At 42.9% G+C, this 20582-nt stretch overlaps 1 protein-coding gene across 1 annotated transcript in view; it reads right to left on the bottom strand.

Moving 5' to 3' along the window:
• NIM1K (NIM1 serine/threonine protein kinase) overlaps window positions 1-14122 on the bottom strand; it is a 58447-nt gene extending 44325 nt beyond the window's left edge. Inside the window, exon 1 of the mRNA XM_032851417.1 lies at window positions 14107-14122. The gene's annotated coding sequence lies outside the window, so the exon portion shown is untranslated. The remainder of the gene's footprint in view (window positions 1-14106) is intronic.
• Window positions 14123-20582: the final 6460 nt, after the last annotated feature.

Genomic DNA, 20582 nt, shown 5'->3' with positions numbered 1-20582 from the left:
GATGTCCTATTCACCTCTCTCTCTAAATGATGCCTGGCACATCGTAGGTAGTCAGTACTTGTTTATGGCATAGACGAATGAATAAACAAATTAAAACAGATTTATTCTGTTTTTAAGCATAACAGTTACTTTAAATTCTTATTTTACAAAGATTCATTTCATTGTTTTTCTTATTTCAATCATCTAATGGTTAAGATTCTACTTGTTCAAATTTAGCTGTAATTCTCTTCTCTTCTCTTCTCTTCCTGGTACTTCAAGCAGAGTTCAGCTCCTCCTCTGGTATTTCCCGCATGATCTCTGTGTTTTCCTTGAACATCTTCAAATTCCGCCTACTGTGTGTGTTACTTGTGTACACATTTATCCTCCCCACTGGAATGCGGGTTTCTATGGGGCAGGTCCTCTCAGTCTTATTAACTTCATTATTCTGGACACCCAAGTATCCAGGAAGAGTTCGTAAATGCTGCCTAAATTGATCTGAGTTGTACAGATATTTTATTTTATTTTTTTAAAAAGATTTTATTTATTTAGTTGACACACAGAGATTACAAGTAGGCAGAGAGGCAGACAGAGAGAGAGGAGGAAGCAGGCTCCCCGGAGAGCAGAGAGCCCGATGCGGGGCTCGATCCCAGGACCCTGGGACCATGACCTGAGCTGAAGGCAGAGGCTTTAACCCACTGAGCCACCCAGGCGCCCCTGTACAGATATTTTAAAAGGTAGTATGGATCCCAGGAGATACAGGAATAGATATTTCTTTCATATCCTCCTCTGGTGGAAAAACACCACCACCATTACTAACAACTGTTCTATGATAAAGAAAAAATAAAGGCAAATTCTAAAAACAAAACCCCAAAACCCAAGTGTTCTCTCCTGAAACAAGGATTGGTTTGTTTGTTACAAGCGTCCCTAACCAGAACACCTCTAGCTGGAAAATTTTTGAAACGTCGTGGGGTTTGGTGCGATGCCCTGTTGCTTTTCTACAACACTCTGAGGCTCCCAGTGAAGCACACCTCCAATGTGGGTAGACATTCCTAAGAAGGCTGTTTGAATTGGAAGCATCAGAATGTTTACACGCCAACATCTGTTCCAGCCCACAGACAATAAAAACAACTCAATTATGACTTCCCTTTGGAAGGTTACTGAGGTTAAAATGTTCACAGTAAGACTGAAAAAGGCTCCATATCCCTTTGTTTTTATTTTTAGGCTGTGATATGTTAGCAGCCTCCAGCAGAATTTGCTTTATTTTAAAGCATGCAGAATAATCTCCACGCTCTTTTCAAGACCTTCGCTGCACTTCTCAATTCCTCTGAAACAGTTCTGCAAATATACACATCCAGGCACTTGCCTTTGCCTTTCTCCTGACTCCTTTCCTTCTTTATGTTTACACTTCTCTAGGGGAGCCAAAACCAACACTAATTAACAGTGAATTAAATCCTCCCTCTAGGACACTAGACAGTCAGTGCTTACTGGGGGTTCCAAGGCATCCCTAGTCCCCTTCCCCAAGCTCAAAGACTCAGAGCTACATATCCAGCCCTGAAGGGAAGTTCTGACTTAATTCTGAATTAATTATGCAATTTATTCCTAAAGTTTTACCTTTCCTGTCATAACGTATCTTTTCATGCCTGGGTAGTTTTATATACACAGCTTGTTTGGCCTGGAACACATTTGCTCCTTACCTTTTTCAGCCTTTAAGACCCTACCGAAATATCACCTTCTATTTTCTTCTACTTAGCTAGACAGTTAGTTGCTTCTTCCTCAGTAGTCCCCCTGAACTCATATCTTTTTTTTTTTAAGATTTTATTTATTTATTTGATAGAGATCACAAGTAGGCAGAGAGGCAGGCAGAGAGAGAGGGGAAGCAGGCTCCCTGCTAAGCAGAGAGCCTGATGCGGGGCTCGATCCCAGGACTCTGGGATCATGACCTGAGCTGAAGGCAGAGGCTTTAACCCACTGAGCCACCCAGGCACCCCCTGAACTCATATCTTGATATTCTCCTATCTTATCTTATATGCCATCTTGATATTTCACATCATATGTTCTATCAGTTCATATTCTAATTGTGTTTGGTCTCTCTAGATTGATCTCTGCTACTTATTTCTCACATACCTTCAATACTCCCCAGCCTCTAGTCCTAGGATATGGGAGGCACCAAACAAATACTCGTTAAGGGGCGCGTGGGTAGCTCAGTGGGTTAAGCCTCTGCCTTCAGCTTAGGTCATGATCTCAGGGTCTTGGGATGGAGCCCCACATCGGGCTCTCTGCTCAGCAGGGAGCCTGCTTCCCCCTCTCTCTCTGCCTACTTGTGATCTCTCTCTCTCTCTCTCTCAAATAAATAAGTAAATAAAATCTTATAAACAAATAAATATTTGTTAAAAGGAATTAAGACAGAATGAATACATGAAAGTCACTATAACATAAACTTAAAATCTACAAACTAATAACACCTTTTGTAGGACATTTGAAAGAAGCCATATTTTTAGTTGGTGTTAGGATATTATTGTTAGCATTGTATTCATTCGAGCAGTGAAAAAAATACTAAAAGCTACTTTCATTAAGCACTTGAAGTACACCAGACACTGTGCTCTCTTATTGATTTAATCATTATAACAAACTCTATAAGACAGATATTAAAATTGCCATTGCACTGATGGAATAATTAAAATTTTAGAGGGGTTAAGGAATTTGTCCAAACTCAAAGTTGCAAGGCTGGCGTGCCTGCCAAGCCTGCCTGATTCCACTCGCTGCTGCGTTTGGTGGATTCTGCCGTTGAACATAGTGCTCTAAGGCACTGGCAGCCACCACGATGTCCAAGCTTGGGCATGACAGTAGCCAAAGCAGGCAGGAGAATCAGAAAGGAATATTCCTTTTTTTTTTTTATTTGAGAGAGAAAGTGTGTGTGTGTGAGAGAGAGAGAGATCATGAGCAGGGAACAGAGACAGAGGCAGAAGCAGACTCCCCACTGAGCAGGGACCCCAATAAAGGACTTAATCCCAAGACCCTGAGATTGTGACCTGAGCCAAAGGCAGACACTTAACTGACTGAGCCACTCAGGCACCCCTGCAGACACAGATTTTAAGCATAGAAAATGCCAGAGCCTCTACTCACAAACCGTTAGAACTAAGTAGGTTTAACAATGTGCTGGAAACAAGATTAGTGCAATTCAATAACATTTGCATTCACCAATAATAATCTGGTAATAATAAGGAAATAATAAATATTTCATTGACTTGAGTAGCAAAAACATTCATGAAATACCTAAGCATAAATCCAACAAAGGAGTTGAGACATAAATTTATGAAAGTTGTGAAAGCTTATTGGAAAACATAAAAGAAGATCTAATAAATGGAAAAACATATCATGTTTACTAAGGGAATACTCACTATCATAAAGACATAGACTCTCTCCCAAGAGAATCTATAAATTTAATGGATTTCAGCTGGAATCTCAACCGATCTTTGTTTCCGTGTGTGGAAATGCTTCAAGTGGTATACTTAGTCTTGTGTTTCCATGCCACCCACATACAAGCAGACCTGTTGCAATTTCACAACGTACACTTGTACAGCAAACATCTCTGTGCCTTCTAAAAGAGAGATGAGCGCAACTGCTACCTATGAGAGGCTGGGAATAGCCACAGAAGCCCCGTGCTTTGAGCAGTCTTGGACAAGGCAGTGAGTTGTCCGGGGAGTGGCACAGGGAGGAATCCTTTCCAACATTTCCATCAGTTAGCTAAAGTAGGAAGTGCTCGGCAGTGGATTCTAAATTTGACAAGTGAAAAGCTGTGAAAATCAAAATCTACCCAAGGAAGATTTCATAAGAAGAAACCACCTTTTAGGAATGGGGAAGGTAAGATGCTGAGTGTAGTGCCCAGGGTAGGAGCCAGGAGGGGCCTCTGCCACTGCTCAGGGGGCACGGCCTCTAGAATGGCTCACTGCAAAGCCAATGTTGAATGCATGTCCACTTTCTGCCTCTTTTCATAAAAGCCAAAATCCTCTTGGGCATTCGCTTGGTTGGCGAAAACAGATACCAATGTAGACCTTTTGTAAAAGCCGGTTGGTGTCCTGTGGACTCTGAAAAGCAGGGGATACCTGGAGCAGCGGAATGGGAGTGGGAGGGCTGCTGTTGGGCTGCCACCAGTGGACCGTGTCAGAATGATTAGACTCATGATGCGCCATTAGAACCTCTCAGGACCCAAACCCAGATACAGGTGAGCTAAACCTCACTGCTCTTTGGACCATGTTAGGTCACTGAATGCTGTAAGATAGCTCAGGACTTGGAACAAAACAAGTCTTTTCTTTCCTTGTCTTTCTTCCCTCCAAACCACTAAGTGCCACTGACCTTCCATGATGCTTAGGAAATGCCTTCCTTCTGCCAGAAGTGAATGCAGCTTGCGTAGATGGGCATTCAGGCACTTCTGCAGTCTTACTTCTTACCACCTCCTTAAATCAAGGGGTCCTGAAGCTGCAAGCAGAGTGGCTGTTTCGTGGTTTCCCTTGATACCCAAACATACTCACAGACTCTTAGGGACGCAAAGTAGAGGAGCCACAGGATTATTTCATCTCTCATTTTGTATTCGAAAAACAGATCCAGAGAGGAAGGAGACTTGCTAGTTAGTGGCCAGGGAAAAGACAAGAACCAAATTTCTTCCGTTCGTTTATTTCCACTATGTCAGCCCACCAAGCAGCCCAACAGAATGAACGACTATGTAAAACAAATTGTTGGGATTTTAGAACCAAGCTAAGGAAAAAAATAAATAAATAAACAGCTAAGTAAATATTTTCATTTCAAATCAACTCAAAAGAAAATTTGGTAGCTACAAATACAGTCTCTTGATTAAGGACTTTGTTACTAAACAGCTCAAGGTCATACTCAACTACATGCTCCACAAGATAATAATCAAGAAACTAATGTTTCTTCACATATGCAAAATTTCTCTGATAAATTTTGTGATGGAAGAAAAGTATATTTGACTTAATATATAAATGGCTTTTTATTTTGCGTCATAAGTCTTCGAAATACTTTAGAACAAATCAATATCTCAGTATTATATCCCATATTACAAAGTGTTCATCACTCCAACAAAGGCAGCATTAAAACCTATTTGTTGTTAGCCTTTTTTCTCTTTATGATGTTATTTATTTTACAAAGAGAGCCAGTGAGCATAAGTGGGGGGAGGAGCAGAGGGAGAGGGACAAGCAGACTCCACACTGAGCATGGAGCCCAACACGGGGTTCAATCTCATGGGCCTGAGACAACAACCTGAGCCGAAATCAAGAGCTGGGTCCTCAACCTACTGAGCCACCCAAGAGCCCCCGGTGTTAGTCTTTTCAAAGCAAACCCTGGCACAGAATCTTTTCCATCTTTCCAACTGCACCCAATCCATTTATTTTTCATGCAATGGTGTCACATCTCCCCCTGTACTTCCTCCCCCTGTAGCAGCTCACCTCAAGTCATTTGCTGATTCACTCATTTCTCTTTCCCATAAAACCTACACATCGGCTGCCTGTACCACACAGGCACTCACCACATGTAATCCTGGCTTATTATTTATCTTACGGTTACATTCTATCATTTTTATTAATAACCACTATTTAACAAGAGCCTACAGTAAATAGCAAGTGCTCAATAAGTAGAGTGAACATAGAATTTGTCATTCAAACCAGGATGCTTTTGAGAATAGAAGGGGTTGCTATTAATAATCACACTGGGACAAAAGGTGTAAACCAGGGCTGGCCCTCACATATGGGGACATATGGGCACCCTATCAATAAGTGACAATGTGGCAAACATTACAGGCTGACTCACTCAACATCTTTACTAAGTCTTTTCTCCCTTCCTTGCCTTCTTCTGCTATAGAAGCTGGAAAACCTACTTTCTCTTTCTCTCTCACAGCTAGCGCTGGCCAGGAGCCACAGCTCTGGAGAAGGAGACCTTAGTAAGGGATTTCTGATAACTTGTGCTTCCTGATAAAACAAGGCATGACACTTTTAAAGGTTATTATATAACAGTGCTAAGTAAGGAGACTCTTGGCTTACACCAGGTAACTAACACAGCTCCTTTCCCTTTCCTCCTGTGTGGACATTGTCTCAAGGTGTAGAGGTCACTTAAAGACAGTGAAGGGATAAATATGAGAGCAGGAGGAAGAATGGCAGAGCAGAGAGTCTCCTTACTTAGCATTTCTATGTAGTAACCTCTGAAAGAGCGATGTCCTGTTTTCTATAGATATTAACCAATGCAACTGTTGTAGAGCTTGGGCAAATCTTTGTTACTGTCCTTGGTGGATAGTGATCACCAAACCACACAGAGTGGTTTCATGTGGATGAGTCTACACAGAGTGATTCTTAAGGGAGCCTGAGTTTAGGCTAGACAGAAGTACTCCTCTGTATCTCCTAATTACCTACGAATGTCTCTAGCCGAAGCTGGCCACCCAGCCCACTTCCTTCTAAATGTCGTCTCTGCTTGCTTGGGAGACAGCAACTCTCTGGCATGTGCAACCTAATGGAACCCAAACCAGCTTACCACGACTTCGCCACAGTACGTCACTGAACGCGCTTAGGAGGCATGAATCCTCACTGGGGCTGCTCAAGGCTTAATTCCAAAACCCTGAAAGTGTTGCTAAGTGGTTGTTTCCGACCACATGTGTCCTGTGTGAGTAAAGCAGGCAGGTGACCGTCATGGATTGTGGAAGCTCTCCCAGGAGGAGATCAATGCAGGCCAGCCTTCGGAAGGTGTCCACACACGGAAGCTTTCTCACTGGCTTACCAGCCTCACCTAATCTCTGAGGTTGCAAGGATAGACCAAAACATCAGACCTACATTTGTTTTGGCCTTTGCTGTGCAGTACAGAGACTCACACCTCCCATCTAGGAGCCCCACTGAGTCATCCCTCACTACTTCTATTCTGGTTCTTGGCCCTGTCACCTCCATAGTCCTCTGTCATCTTCCCACATCTTCATTCTGCTGGGTCCACACTTCAGGTGACATTTCCAGAATGTTTTTATGCATTGGAAAAGATAAGATCTGGGTGCCTGGGTGCTCAGTGGGTTAAGCCTCTGCCTTCGGCTCAGGTCATGATCTCAGGGTCCTGGGATCGAGCCCTGCATCGGGCTCCCTGCTCAGCGGAGAACCTGCTTCCCCCTCTCTCTGCCTGCCTCTCTGCCTACTTGTGATCTCTGTCTGTCAAAAAAATAAAATCTTTAAAAAAAAAATCCATCTTAGTTGCAGGGGGGCTTCTCAAATTCAGGATATCAGGACCTCTCTTTACATCTATCTGTCCCAACCCTAAAGAGTCCAGAAGAAGGTTGGCTTCCCAGACAATTAGTATTTACTGAGAACATAATTTGTAAGTCTCTGTCTCAGGATCAATACAGAAAATAAATATGCCATACAGAGGAATATTGACTATCCAACATCCAAAAGCTCAAAACATAAACTGGAATGAGCAACAAGTAAAATTGTATGTACAATATCTTTTTTTTTTTTTGGCTTTGTTTTTAACTTCCATAAAAACCAAAAAAAACAAAAACAAAAAACTCTGAAATGTTAACCATGGTAATCTCTCTGGGATTAAAGATAGGATTAGAAATAGAATTATAGATGATTATTTCTTTCATTTTAACATTTATTTTTGTATTTTTTATAATAATACTAGCAACAATGACATTTACTGTGTGCCAGACACCATTCTAAGAGCTTTACCTGAACCAACTCATTTAATTCTTACAATAATCCTAGAAAGTAGATGCTATTATTATGCCAAAGAAAAGTGAGACACAGAGATCAAATTACGTGCCCAAGGTTACATACATAGTAAGTGAGTCACAAAGCCAGAATTCAAATGCAGCAAGCTATTTCCAGAATGAAGATTTAACCACCTGCAAAAATAAACTATTGGGACTACATCAGAATAAAAAGGTTCTGCAGAGCAAAGGAAACAAACAACAAAACTAAAAGGTAACCTACTGAATAGAAAAAGATATTTACAAATGAGGCGCCCAAGAAAGGGTTAGTATCCAAAATATATAAAGAACTTATACAACTCAACATCCAAGTAATGAATAATCCAATTTATAAATGGGCAGGAGACATGAACAGACATTTCTCCAAAGAAGATATCCAGATGGCCAACAGACACATGAAAAGATGCTCATCATCACTCATCATCAGGGAAATGCAAGTCAAAACTACAAAGAGGTATCACCTCATACCTGTCAGAATGGCTAAAATCAACAACACAAGAAACAACAAGTGTTAGAGAGGATGTGGAGAAAAATGCACTATTGGTGGGAATGCAAACTGGTGCAGCCACTCTGGAAAACAGTATAGAGGTTCCTCAGAGAGTTAAAAATAGAGCTACCCTATGATCCAGGAATCACACTATTGGATATTAACCCCCCAAACACAAACAAAAAAACACTAATTCAGAGGGATACATGCACCTCTATGTTTATGGCAGCATTATTTACAATAGCCAAATTCTAGAAGCAGCCCAAGTGTCCATCAGTAGATGAACGGATAGAGAAGAAATAGTATATCATACACAATGGAATATTCCTCATCCATAAAAAAGACTGAAATATTGCCATTTGCAACAACGTGGATGGAGCTAGACAGGATAATGCTAAGTGAAAGAAGTCAGAGAAAGACAAATATCATATGATTTCATTCATATGTGGAATTTAAGAAACAAAACAAACAAGCAAAGGGAAAGAAGAGAGAGAGAGAGAGGCAAACCAAGAAACAGACTCTTAACTATAGAGAACAAATGGTTGGTTACCAGAAGGGAGGTGGGTGGGGTGATGGGTGAAACAGGTGATGGGGATTAAGGAGTGCACTTACTGTAATGAGCACCGGGTGTTGTATAAAGTGTTGAATCACTATATTGTACACCTGAAATTAATATAACACTGTATGTTAACTATAAAACATTTTTAAAAAAGTAAATAAGACTTAGGGTCCCTGGGTGGCTCAGTCATTTAAAGTGTCTGACTCTTGGTTTTGGCTCAGGTCGTGACCTCAGGCTCATGAGATCCAGCCCCCTGTGAGACTCGGGGGCTTAAAAGGGAGTCTTCCTTGTCCCTCTCCCTCTGGGGGCTTAAAAGGGAGTCTTCCTTGTCCCTCTCCCTCTGCTCCTTCCCTGCCCCCCAACACACCCCTCCCCCAGCTCAGGCAGGCTCTCCTGCGTGTGTGTGTGTGTGTGTGTGTGTGTCTCTCTCTCTCTCTCTCTCTCTCAAATAAATAAATAAATAAATAAACACAATTTTTTTAAAACATTTTTAAAAAAAATGTAAATAAGACTTAAGCACTATTTCTTGCTATCTCTAAAATATGTACTGTTTTATAATACATAGTTCATAATAAAGAAGTATAATCTTCCCTTTTTTTAAAGACTTTACTTATTTGACAGAGAGAGCGTGCACAATTAGGGGGAGCAGCAGAGGGAGAGGGGGAAGTGGTCTTCCTGCTGAGCAGGGCTCTATGCAGGCAGGGCTTGATCCCAGGACCCCAGGACCTCAGGACCTCAACCCAAGCCGAAGGCAGATGCTCAACCAACTGAGCCACCCAGGTGCATCTGATCTTTCTTTATAATAAAGAAAAAAGGTTTTTAAAAAGAAAAGGAATATAAGACAAGGTAGTCAAGGAGAGAGACGGTGAAAGAATGAGTGTTTAAAAGGGAATCAAGAGAGGGACTCCTGGGTGGCTTGGTTGGGTAAGTGTCTGACTCCATCTCAGCTCAGGTCTTGATCTCCTGGTGTGAGTTCAGGCTCCACGTTAAGCTCCCTGCGCAGCATGGAGTCGGGAGAAATGACCCTACACTTAGTATCTCTGGATTTGTTACCTCACCTGCAAAACAAGGGGGTGAACAAGACTACATTCTAGAGAAATAATTACCTTGCGCGTTACCAATAACTGGCACGAAAGATGCCTCATCATTTTAGACTTGGCCATTGCATCATTGATTAGTCTACGGCAAATTTGTTGTCTTTGTGTTTTAATTTACACTTTAAAACCCGCATGTCCCATAAAGCAAATGCACAGAATATAAAAACTCTTAGTAGGGCTAAGGGAATGACCCTGTATGAATGAGAGCACTGATCATTTTTAAAAGACAGAAAGTGGTAAGAAAACAGAAATGGAATGCAAAATGGCCTGACAGCAGGCATGATTCCAAAGAGCAGCAACCAAGTCATTCAAAAAAGGCCTTGTCCCCGGGAGCTCTGGCTTTTTACCCTCCCACTAGACTTACCCCCTGACTTACCTACCCATTCCCTTGTATTAAATCAAAACTACTCAAACAATGGATGCTAATCCGTGAGAGCAATTCCTCCCTCCTCCTTGATCAACTATTTCTGACACTAGCTCAACTTTGGCTGATCTGGCTAAAGTCCTACAAAATACTTAGCCCTGCTGTCCTGAGCCAGATGCTCCTAAGGGCTTTCCCATGCCTGCCATTTTCAAATAAAAGGTGATGCCTGGTTGATTTCTTTTCACCAACTACGTTGCAAAAATAACATAGAAAGGGAAGTTGGAAAGGGTGGAGTGAGAGAGCTATACCCACCCCTATAATAAGATAAAGCATGTAGATTCTGTCTAAAACTGATCAATCAAGACCAGCTACATATGCAAATTATTTAGAAATAGGGAGGTAAGTGATTAAACAGCCAAGAGCCAGAGCAGCCAAACAAATGACCCCAGTATCCAAAGAGGGGGAATGATGATTTGGTTAGAATCTTTTAAAATGCTCTAATTCATAAAATTAGATGAATGCATTATTTGATAAATATTAATGCAATTTTTGAAAGTCAAAACTTGTAATTTACACTAAAAAATTACAATTACATAATCAAGTGTGTCTACAAACTAACCCAACTAAATGGCCCCAACAAATGGAGATGTAGGTTTTCTTGGTGACTTAAGGACTGGGAAGACAGTATGGTGACAGGATGGAGATGGGAAAACTGCTTCATCTCCTGGCCTGCCTGCGACAGGAGGCAATGGGCCAGTGGGAGGCCAGATTTGCCGCTCAGGCCTGCCTTGGGTTCTCTGATGTAGGTCAGAGGAGTTTGCTAACTGGGATACCTGAGTTTTCTGGAAAAGCATCAAGCTCTCTGTTCTCCTTGGAAGATGAAGAATTCTTTTTAGTTTCCTGCTCTCTCTCTCTCTCGGTTTCCTGTGTCTGTCTGTTTCTCAAATCTCTTTGCATCTGACTTTTTCTCTTTGACTCCCTTTCCCTTAATCTGTGTGTTTTCTGCTCACTGAGCACTCCCTTTCCCCTACAGTTTTATTTTTCTCTCTACTCTTGAATTCTTCTTACCATTCCTACCCTCTCTTCCCATCCTAATTTTTCTCTGTCTTCTCTGACTCTCTTGTATTTCTGTCTCTCAATTTTCCATGTGGTTAGCTAAAATGACTTGAGTCTTTTGAATGCAACTTGCTCATCTGTAAAACTGGTTAATATCCCTGAGTATCCTGTATAATACTGGCTGAGTTATCCATCTTTGAAGTTCTTGGGAGAAAATAATTTTAGAAGCTGCAATCTGCTTAATCAAATTGTAGACTATTACCTTCATAAGTAATTTGAATATTTTCTTCTCTTGAAACATATAACTTCAATTCTAGAAAACTTTTTCTAGAATGACAATAGGAAATGATAACAATAGAATGAGACTAATTTTATAAACAACTGGTCCTCTCAACAAGTGAAAGAAATCAGCCAATGAATTAAGGCTTTTTAGTCCTTAGTGAAATACTGTAATAAGATTCAAAAAATGAAGTTGAATTTCACATTATTCACATTTTTAAATTTCTCAAAATGAAACTATATATTTGACTGAAAACATTAACCTACTAGGAAGAAATATTTTTTTCTTTTAAAATTCTAAATCTAGAGGCTTTCAAATTTTCCAGTCATGTTCCATCAATGTACAAAATTGATTTTATAGGATACATTGCTCAGGAATTGTGGATGTATAAAGAATTATAGTTCTTAAAAGACACCAGCATTTGCTAATGAAACTATCTGAATGATGCCACTACTGCCCCCAGATGAATCCATCTCAACTGAAAACCTAAGGCTTAAACCAAGAGCATAGAGGTCTCTATGGCCTATTGTAGGTATTACCAGGAAATTTAGATTTCATACAAACTGGCCTTTATTTTAAATGCAGTTTAGTTACTAGAAAAAAGCACACAAATATCAATCCACTAAACTAAATATCCAATCCACATTTTTTCCTAACACAGAAGGAGGCCTCTCTGAAGGGTTTTCCAGGCTTACCACTGAACAGTGGTCAAGCCAAAAATAAACCCAAGAGGCAAATTCAACAGCACACAGAACAGGAGTCCATGGAGAACAGGACTTAGCTTTTCCTCCATTCACCTCCTTCTGGGACCCCCACCCACATTCCCCCATCTCCTAATTAGAGAGCTAATTAGGACTCCAGATTTAAATGCTAAATGAGGAAGGAAATCTGGTGCCAGGCCAGGATTCCTTTAACATCAAACACTCTCTTCCTTCATCCTTCTCCCCTCAGCCCTGCGAGCTGTGGGAAGAGAGCTGGCCCAGCAGGGCTGATCGGCTGGAGGGCAGTGTTTGCACTTAGTTGTCCGAGAGGGAAGATGTGTCTCTCAAATTGCAAACTCTGAAAAGATAAAACTTAAGAACAACATGCCCAGGCTTTTAGTACTTTAATGAAAAGAAACAAGTATCTTATAAGCTCAATTATTATTACCATGGTGACATGGGGGGGGACGTGAGGAGATCTTAAGAACAGTTCCTGGTTCCAGCCAGGCAGCGTCTCAACGGTGCGGGGCGACTTCTTCGGTTACCATGGTAACCAAAATTAGAAGTGCTTTTGCAACACTAACAGAAACCATCTTTTTAAGTGCTTCTGTGAATCACATTGAATACTGATGATGCAAGCTTGAGTGATACATATTTTTCAAACATTAACACGCGCGCGCACACACACACACACACACACACACACCCCATATTGCCATAAACAAATATTCTTTTTAGATTCCCCCTTGAAATCTTGACTTAACTTGGAATAGATTTTTCGGTCTGTTTTTGTTTCCCTTTTGGATTCCCGCGGTCTCAAGTGCAAACGCGATTTGTTTAATTTCCAAACTTGTCTGAATTGCACGGGTAAGAGCTCAGAATGTGGCTCATTTGCTCCCATTTTGAAACGGGATGAGGAATGGGGTGGGGGAGGGTGGGTCTAACAGAGAGCCCTCTTGTCTACCTAACTCTGGAGAACGCAAACGGGGGGAGGGTGCGGTGGGGTAGGGGGAGGAGAGGCAAGGAGGGGAAGGAAGAGGGAAGGAGGGAAGGGAAGAAGAAAGTGCGGACCGCTGAATCTTTGCTGCCCTAAGAGCACCTTTATCTCCACCTGCCCAGACGTTGTGTCAGGCACACAAAAGCTGGCCAGAAGTGACATTTTAAAGACCCCGTTGCCATCCTTTCCTGGTCACCCCGGAGCTCCTAATACTCCTGAAGCGACATCCGCGAAGAGGCGACGAGGTTCTTCCTTACTTGTGCCGTCTTCAAAAGCAGCACGATTCTTGAGGGAGCGTCGTGGTGCGGGGCGGGCCACAGCCCTTCGCTGTCACTGCCCTCACTGCGAGCCCCCAGCACTCGGCACGAACTGTGCACACCTGGGCTCGCGCCCTAGGGCTCGGGCTCCCGCGCCAGGTGTGCGCCGGGCGTGGCGCGAAGCCGTTCTCCCGGGCTCAGGTGCGGGCGCGCACACCGACGCGGGGCCCGCACGGCGCCGGGACTGGGGGACACGCGCGCGCCCACACCCGGGGCGCCCCCCGCGGCGCAGGCACCCGCCCGCACGCGCCAGCGCACCCGCGCCTCCCGCTCCAACGCCCTCTGCTCGCGCGCGCCGACTGCCCGAGAGGGGCCGTCCCCCCGGAGCGCCCACCCTTCTCCTGACCCCAGCTCGCCCCCCGCGCCGCCGGCAGTCGTGTCTACGTTCCCCCCTCGGCTCGCGGGGGGGCACGGGCGCCGCTCGCAGCCCCCACCCCAGCCCCGGGTCGGCAACCTGGCGGAGGAGAGGCGGGCGGGGCGGGGGTGCCGGCTGCGAGCCCCGCGGCCCTCGCTTACCTTCGTGGCGAGCCGGGCTGACGGGCTCGGCGGCGCGGGGCCAGGAGCTGCGGGCGGTTGGCGCTGGAGCGCGCGCCTGCTTGATGGGTGCGTGGGTGGCGGGCGCCACGGCCGCGCGGGAGGCTCCCGGAGCCGTCAGGGGCGGCCGCCCTGACCGACAGCGGCCCCGGCAAACCCCGCCCGCGGGCCCCGGCCCGGGCTCTGCGGCGGGGACAGAGGCGGCGGGGACAGAGGCGCCCCGCCGCGTTTCCCGGAGGACCAATCGGGAGCCGAGGGCTGGCCCGGGGGAGGGGGCCGGGGGGCCGGTCGGGCGCCGGGACGCGGGCCCGGACCTCGTAGGCCGGTTTCTATGGCAGCCGGGAAGGAGGGGCTGGAGGGAGGGGGTGCGCGGCGCGGGGACACCCACCGCAGACACTGGAGGAGAGGGGTTTGGCCCTCTCGCAGAGAGAGTCCCTCCTACTGCACGGATGGGAAGCGGCGACACAGCCAAAATAGGGTTGACACAATCCTCGTCAACTCACGCTTCCTACCGAGCCGCTCGAACCTCTAGATCAAAGGTTTCCGCGTCCTTGGGGGGACTGCGACCCAGTAATCTTCCCAACAGAACAGGGTTTTCAGCAAACCACCGTGACAGCTCTTTCGGGTGAGTCTGGCAGGGTTTAGGCTCTGCAGGAAGAAGTGCTAATGCCACCCTCTACCTGGGTCCCTCGCAGACACTAGGTCCGGTCCCATTGGTACCACTTAGGCAGTGATTCTCTAATCTCCCGCCTTCTCCCCAATTATAACCTTCCGGCTCATGGTAGGTGCCAGATATTTTTGGCACGGTTTACAAACAGGAAAGCCAAGTCACTGAACTGAGTGTTGAGCAGGGAATGCGATTCACAGAATAGTAAAGGTATAGAGGTTATTTACCGAAGTTAAAGTACTTCATTTTACAGAGGAGGAAAGTGAGGTCAGAGAAGTCAGTTAACAAGGGTCACACAGCTCGATTAATGCAAAGCCAAGAGCAGCACCCGAAGTCACAGCTCAGTGAGCACTCTTCCCACCTCCTCACACTCCCACATTCTGTATTCCTGATTGCCAGGGTAATATTTACAAAAGCAAAAGTGCTAAGGAGACAAAGAACTTTAGTTTAAAAATCTACCTATGGTAGAAATTAGGGAAGCCAAAAATTCCTTTTTTTATTTGCCAGGCCCTATTACAGATACGTTCACAAGAGTAACTGATTAAATCCCCAGAATAACCTTGTAAGTTAGGTGTTCTTGTTACCGTCCCTGTTTTGACAGATGAGGAAAGTGAGGCCCACAAATGTTACTTGACTGCTGGAGATCACAAAGCCATCCAGGGCTGGTGCTGCTCTTGCTGACTTTGCTGCCTCTTGATGAAGGGGGCCAGGAACAGGAACAGCAAGAAACAAAACCTTGGACAGCTCCAGGGTCTGGCTATTGAGATTGCCAAGGAACCAAAACAACCTGGAAATGATTGCTTCCTTGGTTGATGAGAGTGGTTATCTCCTTGTGTAGGATAGAAGTTCTCTGAGAGAAAGGTTTGTCTTTAAAGGGAGGCCCTTCCCAAAAAAGACAAAAGGTTGTTTTTTTTTTTTTCTTTTAAGAGCAATCTTTAAAATAGTACATGCCATCAGTTGGTTTTGTTTTGTTTTGTTTTTAAGATTTTGTTTTTAGGTAATCTCTACACCCAAAGTTCGGCTCGAACCCACAACCCTGAGATCAAGCACACTGAGCCAGCCAGGTGCTCCTTGTTTTCTTTCTAAAGCAATAAAATACAGGGTAAGACTTTACATGTTTAAAAAATATAAAATGCTCCTTGAACCCTATAACATGGCTGTACATAGGATAGGAGTTCATAAGGAAATTGCCTAGAAGCCAAGAGCCTCAAACTCACAACCTAACATAGACCCTCTCTTGTAGACCTCTCATCATGCCCCCATAGAGCACCATAGATGCTAGATTCTAATGGCTTGTAAGGTGACTGAAGACTTCAGGCTATCCCAGAAAAGGAAAACTTCATCATCAGAGACCACTTTCAAAGTCCATTGGCCAGATTCCGTTCCAGGAGCCTCCTGTATCCCTATTTCTCTGGCAGCCATTCTGCTAGGGCCGATTCCCTTGCAAATCAGGACTTTTCCTTCATGCTTTCCCTTCCCTTGGAAGTCCTGGGACCCCCAGGATAGATATATCTATATATATATGCTTTATGCTCTATATCTATATATATATGCTTTCACTTAATATGTTAAGTGAAATATATATATTTATATATTATATAATATATACTTATATATAATATAAATATAGTATATATAAATAATATAAATAAATATAAACATTATATTATATATAAATATATATATATATATATATAAGACTGACTTCTCATTCAATTTCTTCCTCTTGAAAAAAGTGTCATTTTTCTTCTAGAATGGGCCATTCAATAAGTTGATTACACTGTAGCAGTAGATAGAAGTATATAGAAGTTAAAATTCTTGTTTGGAGTAGTATGGAGTATTTTCTAACATATTAAGTGGAAGCAAAAGATACAAAGCAGAATTATACAAATTCGTGGTATGTTTGAGTAGAAGGAAATACCCTAGATATTAGTAATTTTTTTTGTTACCTGTGGAATCACAGGTAATTTAAATGATCTTCTTAATAGTTTCCAGCATTTTTTTTCTTTTTTCTACAATGGACATATGTGTCAGAATTCTATTTTTCGAAAGAATTGATGAAACAGTCCGACCTAGTCAATGTAGGTCATCTGAGTTTTCTAACCCCTGCTCCATTGTGTTGGCAGAAAATAAGTCAAATACAGTCTTAGGAACAGTCCTGCATGGTTCTAACACAGGAGGTAGTGGTTCTATGCTTTGAGAAACACTGGCAATGGCTGAGAGTTTAGACTCTTGAGACATAAAGTTACACCTTGCCTCCTAGCTCTGCCACTGATTAGCTGTATGAATTCTTTTGGTTTCAATCATCGTCTAACTTCAGGTTCTTCATTTGTGCTCTGGGAATTGTGAGAATTAATGAGATAAAGTTTCTGGCAAACAGTTAAATTAGGCTGCCTTAAACTAGAGTCCATGGGGTTGGGGTCGTTTGTAGGAGGTGAAAATATGTTAAAGAACACTTTCATTACAATCTTTAAGTAGTTGGGACTGCAAAACTTCTTCTAGTAAGTGCTTAATAATAATAGTTATTATTACTATCTCACGTTCTGAAGGATTGTTCCACGTTAGGTTCTATTCTAGGGCATATAAGGACATTCTACTTTTCTTCTGGACATTGTTACTGGTACACTGCATCCCTATGGGATGTGAAACTGGACTAGGGTTTTCCGACCCCTACTTTTCCTTCCTCTTTTCTTCCCATAGGGATATCTGGCAAATCTTGGAAGAGGAGGTGGGGCAAAAGTTTTCTAAGCTGAATAGTGGTGTAAGGTTGGATCTACAACTCAAAAGGCACATCTTTTTCCAAAAGAAATGGTCTTTTTAAAAAAAAAATAATTTATTTATTTGCCAGAGAGAGTACACACAAGCAGGCAGGGAGGCAGGCAGAGGCAGGGAGAGAAGCAGGTTCCCCGCCAAGCAAGGAGCCTGATGTGGGACTCAATCCCAGGACCCCGGGATCATAACCTGAGCCGAAGGCAGAGGCTTAACCAACTGAGCCACCCAGGCATCCCAAGAATTTGTCTCCTTTATCCTGCTAGGGTTCTCTGTGCTTCCTAAGTCTGATCACTCATGTCTTTCAACAATTCAGAAAAATTCTCTGACTATGACCCCTGTCTTATGTTTTACCTTTCTTTTATAAATTCCAATTGGATATTTTTTATGGGTTATGTATGTCTCATTCTAGCTCATGTCTTTTCTCGTGTTTTCCAGATTTTTATCTTTGGTTTAACTTCTTTTGTATTCTGGTAATTTCTCCAGATCAACCTTATATTTAACTAATTCTCTCAAGCTCTAATTAATGAACTATTTAAACTGAACACTGGTCTTTATAAACCTTGACAGTGCAAATATAATGAAATCAGGAGGTGGAAATATGAGAATGCCAAGTTCATCCTTTCACAGCAAAGGGTCAACTGACAAGTTTAAAACTGAATCACAATTAGTATTTGTTAACATATTTGTCCTTCACTTCATAAGAATCTTTTGAGAACTAATATTTCTCGCAGTAAAGAAAGATTTATCTGTGCCTTACTATTTTATTCTGCTTATTTGTTAAATTCAAGCAAAATTAAACTGAAAGAATTAAAACTATCATGGCAATGCTCTTTTAAAAAGTACCTCCCACATCTCTCTCCCTCCTCCTTTTCTGCCGCCTTCTTCTTCTCCCCATTCTCTTCCTTCTCTCTTTCGTGTGTGTAGCTAGATATTTACATATTTATGTAATGTTAACAATAGTTATTTCTGGTTAATCGGTCTTAGAGTGATTTTTTTAACTTTCTTATTTCCTAAAATATGTGAATCTTTTACTTGAGTAGGTGTGATTTAACATCAATAACCAAAATGAAGAAAAAAAGAGGTTAACCCTCTTTCTTCGCTTAAGAAAGAGGTTAACCCTCTGCGTTCAGCTCCGCTCATGATCTCAGGGTCCTGGGATCTAGTCCTGCATCGGGCTCTCTGCTCAGCGGGGAGCCTCCTTCCCCCCGCCCCCCCCCCACCTGCCTCTGCCTACTTGTGATCTGTCAAATAAATAAATAAAATCTTAAAAAAAAAAAGAGGTTGCAAATTTCAGTAGCCAAGGGGCCACTACCTCTCTCTCCCTCTGCCAGTCAGCTTAAATTCTATTGATATTCTCGATACTTTCAATTCACTTCAGATCTTCCCGTCTCATTTACTCTAATTTTCAATATTGAACTTTCTTCCTGAAGATAAAATACAACAGTGACGAGAGAAAAAAATTGTGATCTTGAGAAATTTTCATTATAAAATCTGAGTCCCTGAGATCCTCACTATAGTAACAACTGTACTCCAAACTTTTCTTGACTGTGTAGCCAGCCATGTATAGCAATTAGTGTAATATGTTCTCATAATTGGCACTTGGGTATTATTTACAATTGGGTGATGAAGAACAGCTTAAGAACCGTGGACCCCACTGATACTTAAGCAAAAATTATCTCTTATGAAAATTTATAAAAATAAAACGTGACACATTACCTTTGTTTGAATCTTTAGTTTTTAATGGGCATCATTTTAATGGGACTAGGGTTCTGAACCCATAGTATTCCTTCCACAGAATTTCACAGCTGTATCTAACAGATAACTATCGTTTCACAGGACAGTTTCTGTCCTAATATAGGCGGTCTACCAGACCACAAAACCACAGCTAATGACCAGCTAGTCTCTTAAGTGAATTCATATATTGAATTTTGTGTCTAAAGTATATTTGGGTTACTCAGAAGAAGCATAACTATTCCTAGTCAATCATTCTGATTTTGGGGTTTTTTAAAAGATTTTATTTATTTATTTGAGAGAGAGAGAGAGAGCAAGCACAAGCAACAGGAGCAGCAGCAGAGGGAGAGGGAGAAGCAGGCGCCCTGTTGAGCAGGGAGCCCAATGTGGGGCTCATTCCTAGGACCTCAGGATCACAACCTGAGCCACCCAGGCAACCCTGAAATTTTTGGTGTTTAATTTCTTATTATTCTCTAACATTTGTCTTTGTAGCATTTTCATTTTAGAAACAGGAACAATTGTTTACTGAGAATAAGCAGAATGCTCTTGCTTGAAATTAAAAAACCTAAGACAGCTGCCTTAGCCCGGTCCTTTACTTTAATGATAAACATGAACAATAAGTAACAAGATATTTTCAGAGTAGCACCTGGCTACACTATAAAAAAGAGACCATCGGGGTGCCTGGGTGGCTCAGTGGGTTGGGCCTCTGCCTTCGGCTCAGGTCATGATCTCAGGGTTCTAGGATCGAGCCCCGCGTCAGACTCTGCTTGGCGGAGAGCCTGCTTCCTCCTCTCTCTCTGCCTGCCTCTCTGCCTGCTTGTGATCTCTCTCTCTGTCAAATAAATAAAATCTTTACAAAAAAAAAAAGAGACCATCAGAAAGGTCCACTCCTGGGGCTACTCGTCTGTGCTTCCCTGAAGTGATCTATGCCTGTTGCTCCCTAATTGACCCTGGTTCCAGGACTAAGGGTGTATTAGCTGGGACATGCAATTTTTAGGACCCTAATCCAGACCAGTTGAATCAGCAACTCAGAGTGTGGGGGTCTAGCAGTGTGTGTTTTAACAAAGTCCTGATGCACACTAAATTGGAGAACCATTGCCAAGACCGTGTCGTCTCAGAGCAAGGCGATAGCAAGCAGACATCAAAAGACAATTTGCTGCATGCTTCTTGCCAGCTTTTCTGATCTCCTGTTCCCTGCACCCCCAACTCCATCAAGGGCTGATGTGGATTCCAAAAAGAAAATAGTGTCTCAGCTTTTGCTCTGTGCAATCCAATGTCGTCAGCCACA

This window comes from Lontra canadensis, unplaced genomic scaffold (genome assembly GCF_010015895.1).
Source record: "Lontra canadensis isolate GAN:19392208 unplaced genomic scaffold, GSC_riverotter_1.0 scaffold5, whole genome shotgun sequence".
NCBI classification, from domain to species: domain Eukaryota; kingdom Metazoa; phylum Chordata; class Mammalia; order Carnivora; family Mustelidae; genus Lontra; species Lontra canadensis.
This window is presented reverse-complemented; position numbering and strand designations above follow the sequence as displayed.